The sequence below is a fragment of the Pholcus phalangioides genome, unplaced genomic scaffold, assembly GCF_987345545.1.
Source record: "Pholcus phalangioides strain wild (caught in Gottingen) unplaced genomic scaffold, Ppha-v1.0 ptg000009l_1, whole genome shotgun sequence".
NCBI lineage: Eukaryota > Metazoa > Arthropoda > Arachnida > Araneae > Pholcidae > Pholcus > Pholcus phalangioides.
In genome coordinates, this window is record NW_028301602.1 from 9,925,397 (window position 1) to 9,935,518 (window position 10,122).

At 33.4% G+C, this 10,122-nt stretch overlaps 1 long non-coding RNA gene across 1 annotated transcript in view; it reads right to left on the reverse strand.

The window, feature by feature from the left end:
• The window catches only part of LOC149081721 (uncharacterized), a 124,904-nt gene extending 115,597 nt beyond the window's left edge, over positions 1-9,307 (reverse strand). The window contains exon 1 of the long non-coding RNA XR_016193329.1: positions 9,202-9,307. This is a non-coding gene — a long non-coding RNA (uncharacterized LOC149081721). The remainder of the gene's footprint in view (positions 1-9,201) is intronic.
• Positions 9,308-10,122: the final 815 nt, after the last annotated feature.

Consider the following 10,122-nt stretch of genomic DNA (forward strand, 5'->3'; position numbering starts at 1 on the left):
TACATTTTCTTCGCTGACTTCTCATGAATGAGAGAATTTTTGTGAACGGATAAAAAAAAGAAAGAAAAAAAAAATGTTTAAAAAAAAATCACGCTAGAGTTTGTACTTTGAGGTATCTTCAGTCATTCTTCAAAGAGCAAAGGGCCCCACAAGGAGATGCCACCGCCTTAAGGAAAACCACAAAAAAAGGGGGGGGGCTACCTGTAGTATTTTAAGATGCTATGAGAGAGAAGGGGGAGGGGGTCAAGAAGATCAGATATGGGAAGGGGGGGCCCCTAGGGCCAACGTTTTTCACCTGTTCCTTTGAAGAAAACTTCCAAGATTGTTTCTAGGGCTTCAGGTAAGATTGCAAAGGAGGCGAGAGACAAGACGGGAGGATAACAAGGTGGGGTCCTGAAAATGGTGGTTAACCAACTGTCGGTTCTGAAGAAACAAATAAAGCATGCTTTAATGAGCAGGGTACGTATAGGCTTTTCTAAAAAAAAGAAAACAAAACCGTTCACAGCAGTCAATGTCGGCTGCCCCCCTTTTCTAACGGACGAAGTATATTCAGTATACAAATGACTCGTAAGACTGAGATAATTAATCAATAAACGAACTATAATTGGTGGTATTGATACAACTTTAAAGAGACATGGACCTACTGCTTAGAGAGTCGTTTACGATCTAGTCGATTGGACTCCTTGGTTCCTTCAACGACCTGTTCGAATTTCAAGCTCGTTTCTGACGTACAAGACTCTCTTTCTGAGCCCTGTTTTTTTTTTTATGATATTATGATCATGTGTGTGGTTTGTACACACGAAGTTGGTTTTACTTGGATGCTGCTGAATTGCTGGTGGTCTCTTGATTGTGTTTTTCTTTTGTGATACCATGTATAAGGATAATCCTTTTTCTAGTTTATGATGACTTATTTGATCGAAAACTGCTTCTAAATGCTCTAAACCAGTGAGTGGTTGGTTCTCAACCTTTCGAACACGAAGCTCTATATTTCTATCAAATGCGTGGGAAACTTGCATATACACACATTGTAGAAATGCCTTGAATCTATATATAAAGCGCTCCTAAAAATGCCTAAAAAGGCTTATGGACTCCTAAAAAGGCTTATGGATTTTTTGAAATTTGTATAATTCTTGTGGATGCACTTCACGCCCCCCCCCCCTCCCACACAAGGTTGGGGTTGACAGGGCTCCAGTCCGGGGGCTCAGGATGATCCTTGTCATTTTTGATTTATCACTTAAGAAATTCACCATGTAGGGGCCCGTCAAAGACCTAAGCCTAGGGGCCTGCGGCAGGATGTAGGGAGAGCATGGTGCGTCTGTCAATGCTGAAGCATGCATCCACAAACGTCTCCTCAATGGATAATGCTGAAGGGGCTCTACTTGGAAATTCTTATACTTTCATATCAATCAGAGTATTCATTATAAATGGGATCTTTAAAAATTATTCATTGGTGCCCTGAATATTTCAGTCCAAGGCAAAGATTCTCAAACTTTTTGCCAGTCGTGACTCCCTTGCCTTAGTCAACGTTTATCTGGACTCCCCATCATAGTCTAACAAAGAATCACTTCAAAGCACTGAAGCAGCACACACGTCAATATCGCAAACCCGCCCTGACACCCCTGAAAAGGGTTTGTGACGATTTTTGGAGCCGTGATGCTCATTTTGAGAACCACTGGGCCCGACCTCCACACCCTTATTCGCTTTAGAACAGTGTCTCTTAACTAGGGGTACATGAACTCTCTTTTGGGGAGGTTTTAGAGAGTCCGTGAGCTTCGGTGAGAAAACAGTTAACGTATTATTTTTGCAATATTAATTGCTGAATATTATTCTGCAAAGAGGTCCTCGTGTCTTTCACCTTAATCACCTTCTTTAAGGTGGAAGGGAGGAGGTCCCTGGCCTTCGTCTTATTGGTAGAAAGTGTACATTTGTTTATCCCTTAACACAGGGTTGAACAAATCGCAAAAAAATCTAGATGCCAGAAACAATTTTTAGACTCCAAAAAACTTTTACCCGAAGAAAAAAGGTCCAAACTAAAGCTTCTTTTGACCTTTTCAGGGCATAGTGACCCTCTTTTATGTTGGCCTATATGCTGCTATAAATTACATACATTTTGTGCTTGCAAATTATTAACTAAACGAAGAAAAGTTTAAGTGCTAATATCAAATTTTTAGTCACCATATCGGCCCAGCCGCTGGGATTTGTCTCGCCCTGCCTTAAAATATGAAGTATATTTGCGTATCCCCCTTAAAATGCGTAGGAGATTTTTGTATTTCTTGAAATGCGCAAAAATTGCACCTCTTCTTTCACTGATAATTGTGCTAAAAGTATTTTTATTTTTTGCATTGAAACTTGTCTTTTGATCATTCATTCGCGCTATAAATCTAATTCATTTTTCCATAAGACATAGCAAAACTACATACAGTAAAACATCACTACAACGATACTCGATATATATATATACGATAAGTCCTTCTACAACGATATTTTTTGCAAGGCTTGCTTACATGCCCATAGTCAAATATTAAACTCCTGCTTCTCGATATAATGACAATCTCTCTACAGCGATAAATTTTCTTGGCCAGCAGAACATCGTTACATCGAGGTTTCACTGTAAAGTGCAGACTCGACAGACATATTTCCGAATCAAAATACTAATGTCAAAACTCGACACTCGATAGCCAAGTATAATAGAATCGAGTTTTCTCAAAAAAAGAGAGGAAAAAATAAATAGACAAGGAGAAAAATACGTATTTTAAAATGAATTTTCTCAGGCTTCTACAGGGCCTCAAACATCACCGCAGGGGCCTTAAAACCCGAGAAACTGCTACTCCAAACATTCTGCCAGGCGTGTCTAAGTGCGCTAATTGAAATAAGACAAAAAATAAGGCTCGAGAAGCTGATACGGAAAACATTTTCTAATCCAATTTCCTGTGTTGAGAAACAACTAATTTTCTCTTTATTGTTGCAGTAAAAGTGCCTAAGAAAAATACAGTCGGATTTCGTAAATGTATTTTGTTTCACTCCAGTGATTCAATATACTGTATTTGGTTGGGATATGCCTTTTTGTTTTGTTTTGGCAGTGTGTGAATGATGTCTCTGCACACGGGAATTTCATTTCACTTTAGGTTCTCTTTCTCGTGTATTTTGACAGGAAGAAAATACATCATGGCATGGAGTTTCACAGCATGTAACGTCGGTCCTGTGCCATCTGCGCGTCGTTGTTTTTCGCTGTGTGGTAGGTTAGATTTTTTGCTAGGCCAGGTACGTGGCAGATGTTGGCCGACGCTCTCTGAATTTCTAGTTTATTCATTTACGATTTTTTTCCTCCGCCTAAATATAAAGGCCACCCATAAATACTTTTCCTCTTCCTTATCTTTTAAATTACTTGAAACAATAAACGAAAACTTTTAATTGATATTATGTATGACAGCGTTTCTCAACTTATGGTCCGCGACGATAACATAGGTGGTGGTCCGCAGGCAGACTTGATTAAATTATTCACCCGTTTTAATTGATATTAGTAACAATTATATGGGTTCAAACAAGATTACGCCTTCAGACTTCATAGTTCACCACACATCATCGAGGAGAATGCAGGAAATTGCGATCCTAATCAATAAATTTTGCCAAAAATTTCAATTTAATGTTTCAAATGCAATTTGCTAATTACTGCTAAAATTGCCGAAGGGAGTGGAAATATAGGGCTGCTACAAATCGCAGTAAAAAATGTATTTAATGAAAAAAAAAATATTCAAATGATCTGATGACCATATTTCATTGAGAAAAATAAAATTCAGTCAAATGTAATCATTATTAAATAATAATCGGCAAAATACGGGACATCGCCAATCGTCATCAAAAACATTCTCAGAAGTAGGCACAATCACCAATAGTAATTAAAATTCCAAAAGGATCAAGGACAAAACGTTAAAAGTGGCGAATATGTGAGATGAATATGATCTATAATTTTTGCCATAATTATCGTAAGAAATTTATATTATGAAAACGTGTATGTGTGTGTGAGAGAGAGAGTATTCACGACTTTAGCAAGTATTACAAATTCAAATAAGTATCGTTGAAAAAACGGGACAAATGTATAAAAAAATCAGAACAACGAAATTGTATTCCGAATAAAACGATTTTCGACGATTCCGCGACATCTAGGCCATTCCACCGTACTTATTGTCAACGAAAATTACAGGAATGTCCCGTAATACGGAGCACAATTGAGCTGTCAAATCGTTTCAGGCGTTTTACTGGTTCTTGTTTACAGAAATGTTGAGAGATACTAATGTAGGAAAAAGACATATCCATCTAATGAAATAGGAGCAATGTAATAGTAATTTTCTCTAAAATAGTAATTTTCAAAATGTTGTTCATGGACACCAGATGGCTGTCAAGGGACTCACTGGGTGTCAAAATTTTAAAACAAAAAACGACAGATATATAAACATCGATGCATGTTTGTGGCATGAAATTTTGTTTCCGAATAATATACCAATTTTATGGAGAACAGTAATAGTACATAGATACCCAGTGTTTCCGAAGGATTCGTGTGTATGAACCCTTGATCTATAATATAGGGCAGAGGTTGCTTCAACCTTTTTCTAGTCGCAAGCACTGCCTGTACTCATCAGCAAAAGAAGAGCACCCTTGCAGCAAGTTTTACATATGAACGCATGAAATTAGGATGATTTCAATCCTTGAATGCAATGTGTATAAGTTGTTTAATTGGAATTGTTGATCAAGTGCTCGAGAGCACGAAATCAGACACGAGCATCGAGCACTCTGGGTGGTTCAGGGAAAACCGTGTTGCTCGCGAGTGACGGGTTGAAGATGCCTAATGTAGGGACATAGCATCTTGAAATGCGTAAGAGATTTTCGTATCCCTTAAAATGCGTAGGAGATTGGCGTATACTTTAAAACAGGCGTCTTCAATCTTTCAGACACGGCGGGCCAAATTGAAACTTCTCACGAAGCCTGCGGGTCACCAAATCATGAAATTTAGTGACATCTTAATTGAAAGTGCCAATGGGGCCCCGAGTTAAACAAGGACAAAAATAATTAAAGACTTGTGAATTCTGAAGTTATTTCTTATATTAATTATCAATTTCGATTAGTTCCGAAATGATTTTAAACTGATTAAGTAATTCTGAGATTTTGTTCGGAAATCAGTTTAAATGGTTCTTTGATATAAATATTATCTACGTATGTGGTAATTCTGAAAAAATTATTTTCCTTCTCAATTTATCTTGTAAAAAATCATTTCTTTCAATAATTATGAAATTATTCTTTTATTGATTGTGAAATAATTTCTATTCCAAATTACGAAATTTTGTTTCTGTTACTGATTTATAAGTTTTTTTTTTACTAATTTCAGATTATTTGTTTCTAAAATTACTTTTTTCAGTAATTCTGGACTTTCCTCAATTCTGGAATTATTTCTTTCATTTATTTTAGGATTATTTCTTTCATTTATTTTAGGATTATTTCTTTCATTTATTTTAGGATTATTTCTTTCATTTATTTTAGGATTATTTCTTTCATTTATTTTAGGATTATTTCTTTCATTTATTTTAGGATTATTTCTTTCATTTATTTTAGGATTATTTCTTTCATTTATTTTAGGATTATTTCTCTCATCAATTCCGAAATTATATCTGTCATTAATTCTAGAATTAATCATTTTTCAATGTTTTCAATAATTTTCTGAAAATGATTTTCGAACAAAGACAAAAAGTTCCGAGGGCCAAATGTAGCCCTCGGGCCATGCGTTGAAAACTCCTGCTTTGAATTGTATAGGAGATTTGCATCTCTCGCTTATGCACAAGAGGCACAACTCCTTCTTTTCCTGATAACTTTGCTATAACTAATGTTTTGCATTTTAAACATCCGAAACATTCCTCTAAAACCCAATAAGTTTCTAAAAACGTTGATATTTTTCATGAAAAATAAAATTAATCCTGCTAATAACGTTTTCACAAAAATCATCGTGAAAAAACGTTGAAAGCGAAAAAAAAACAAACAAACTCTAAACGAGAAATCTCGATTGGGACCACGAAAATAAGTCGTACTTAGCGGGAACATTATAAGCGGGATCCACTGTATCCTAAATAAAATGAATTTTGTGGTTATTGAACTCATGAATCTCAAAGTAATGATATTAATTATTCTAAGAAAAATATTAAAATGCGTCGATTAAAAAAAGTGATGCTGAAAATCCAAATAATCAATTAATTGCATGGTTTGACATTAAATACTATTTTATCTATCTATGGTGATCAGTCATTATTATTTATTTTTTCCATGTTGTTTCATGTGAACATATTACAATTAAAATAGTAGCATTAAATTAATATGATTAGAGATTCCTCACACACACAAAGTTAAACAACAGCCACTTCTAACCGTTTCGTCTTTATATAAACGTACTTAAATTAATTAACGAAATTCTGCACATATCTAGGTATTTCATACCACATGTTTGTGATTATAAATCAAATTACATGCACATTCGACATTAAATACAATTTTTAAAGTATTAATTACTTTGATAAAATTCTGATCTCATTAAGTATTTACGAAAGTCATTTCATGAACATTTTTAATAAATACTTATTTTTATATCTCATAATAATAATAATAATTAAATATTATAAATCTTACAAACAAGTTTTGATCTATATATCTTTCTAGGTATATATAGATCAAAACGTATTTATTCATTTATTCACATCTCAACAGGCAAGGATTACCGATTACCCAATTACAGAGATGGACAAGAGAAGAGAAATACAAAACACAAATACAAAAGGTGAATACAACAAAGCACAAAAAAACAAAAACGAGTGGAATAATGATTAAAAATACGATACTGAGAAATACATACGGAAAAGCATAATAGCATGAGGAATCAATACTCACATAGAACTTTTAAGAAATTCTCTTATAGTTGAATTGAAAACATCGCACTGACTATATATGTTGCACATCTCAAAAATAGGGGATCGTCGTAAAATATTTATTCGAGGTTTAAGGAGGCGAAAAGTCCGCCAAACAGGCCTATTTCCAATTGGCACAGAAAAATCAACAAGTTGAAGAAGGTAGCAGTCATCAATTATATTATTGACAATTTTATACAAAAAGCAAAGGTAACTTCTTCGGCATTCCAATGGTAGCAAATGGAAAAAACAACATCGCATTCAGTTGTACTTACTTCATTAATGTGGACGAGGAATTGCCTGTAAAACATGTAACGTAGAAATCTGTTCTGGATTCTTTCTAGAATCAGTGAGACTAGATTGTTTTGTGAGGACTCCATATAATAGTGCAATACTCCATTTTCCGGAGCACATAAGTCCTGAAAAAGTGTGGCAATTGTTGCAATTGATTTGAAGTTGTTGCTGCTCCTCACAACAAATCCTAGCAGTTTTTTTAAGCTGTTTTATTTATTGGTGAGATCATATGCTTGCTTGGAGTCAAAGAAAACACCAAGGTCTCTGGTTACAGAAAACACGACTGATTGAGACTGCATCAATGGCGTATTCAAATTCAGTCGATTACAATTTTCTTGTATAGCTGACGACGTGGCATTTACGAACATTTAGCTGGAAGAAATTAGCCCCACACCAATCATGGTGTGCAAAACTTGTTGAGATTTTGTGCACTAAAATTTTCTATTTATATCATCAATCATTTATGATAATCTCAACGCATTTATTTTTAGTAGATTTTTAACAATATATTAATATTTTAATTGAAAACGTTTGGATTTTCTGAAAATATCAGATCATACAGTAGGGAGGTTTTTCTTTGGATTTGTATCTGCATAAAATACTGTAATTAAATATTTTATCTATTTTTTACGGATATTGGTTATTTTCTGTGTATATTTCTTGAATTTTAATCAAAACATATGAAGAATAAGTGTTATTACTCCAAGCATTTTTATCTGAAGGAAAAAATCATTTAAATTTAAAAATCAATTTTTTTCTTTACTTGTACATGGCTGAAAAATCATTTATATTATACTCATCGTTTAGAAAAATCATTGTGTTATCCGAAATATTTTCACTTAATACGTTGTTACAAAAGCAATTTTTTTTCCGAAGTTCAAAATTTAAGTTTCATGATTTTCTTTTTCAGGAAACAGAAAAAAATTCTCATTCAATGTATTAGTCATTGAATTGAAAATGAATGTAAAATTATTATTTTTTTTCATATCTGTTATTTGAGATTCATTTTAACTCTCTATGATCCAGTGAAAACCTGAAGATACATTGCAAGTAAGTGATCGAAAAACCCATTATACACCAATTTCTTTTCAAAATTTTTTTGGTACTTCGGAAAATACATCTTTTAGTGTCATTCCAGTGCGAAATACGGCTATACAAATTGAATACTTTTTTTCTTAAATCTAGGAAAAGTTGATTCGTTCTCAGTGTCATTTTATTAAACCTGCTAAAATTCTACGTGTTCACAGATTTATAAAATCGCATCAAATTGAAGGAATTGGAAATGAAATTCAAGTTAAAAGCTATTCAGTAGGATTCTAAGCAGGATTTCATCAGTTTAACACATAACAGTAAAATAAAGAAAAACTACATTTTACTGTTAGTTGGTCATTTTGTTAATAATTAAAAATAAACTCCAATTAAATTGCGACGTTGAAAATACGGCAATTGGAGTTGATTTCTAGTTGATTTCATTGTTTATATTCAAAATATGTCAACAGCACATATTTGCATCCGTATTTGAAAAAAAAAAATTCAATTCGGGTTGAGCTGCAGAGTTAACTTATTTACAAAATTTATTCCAAACAATTAATTAAAATATACAATAGTTATTAATATACCACAAACAATGCTGTAAAACATCTGGTAAAAGAATGATCTTTTCTCTTTAAATATTTAGATGGGCGTAATTTAATATTCACACACATACATATATGTAAATTTTACAATATATATATATATATAGTAAATTAGTTAATTTTTTTTATTTATTTCTTGATCGTAAAAAAACAACTAATGTAAGAGAAGCCGTGATGAATGATCAGCGTATAATAAACTTCATGTAAATATTTTATAATGACCTCGATGTATGTAATTTTTCGATAACCCACGTGACATGATAACACCAAAATAAACATGAATGAACAACATGCGTGAAGAAAGAGAAATAAGATAATTAGTCACTCACCTTCATTCATCACCATGTTGGGTAGTTGGCACATTATCTTCATTAAATTGCAGCTCATAATGATGATTATGAGTTTTATCATTTTTATCCTTTTCAATCATCTCTCATGTAGTTAGTACTGACGAAACTGGTTGTGCATCGATTTCCGACAGATGGCGCTAGCATGCCTGTCTCTGGAGCATTCATCCTCTTCTGCTTGTTTCCTTCAATCGGCGTATATAGATTTATGCGCAGTAAAAACAGTAACTATTCATTATGGAAAGATTCAGTTTTGATTCCAATTGAGTTAATTGATTTTTTGTTTTCATCAATGTACATCGATATTCGCTCAATTTTTTTAATAATTGAGTCAGTCAAAATACAGTGTAGGACCTCTTAAATTCGGACTCTTCGGGACCTAGATAATTCCGGATTACGGAATCTTCCGGATTATGTGGATCCACTTTTGTTTATTTCGAAAATTTTTCATATTTAAAGTAGCAATATACCTCTATGAGCACATTGATTCATATTTCATTTTGGAAAAAAAATTAATAAAGCAATATATATATATACAGTCGATCCCGCTTATAACGTTTTCCAAAAAACCGTCACGAAAAAATGTTGTAAGCGGGAAAACGATTTAAACGGGGAATCTTAACGAGAATTAGTTGGAGTTGATACCATGATAATAGGCGGGGAACGTTATAATTGGGATCGTTATAAGCGGGATCGACTGTATATGCGTATAGTAACAGATAGTTTAATTAAAACCATAATTTCAAAATTTACATATAGTTAATTTGTTAATTTGTTACATGGAAAAAATCCATATTCTCCAAACAATTGCTCGGATCCGAAAAAAAAAAAACCCTGAAAAAATATTTTTTTCCCCGTTTGTGAATATCGTAAACGGTATATTTTAGGAATCGGAAATCCGAT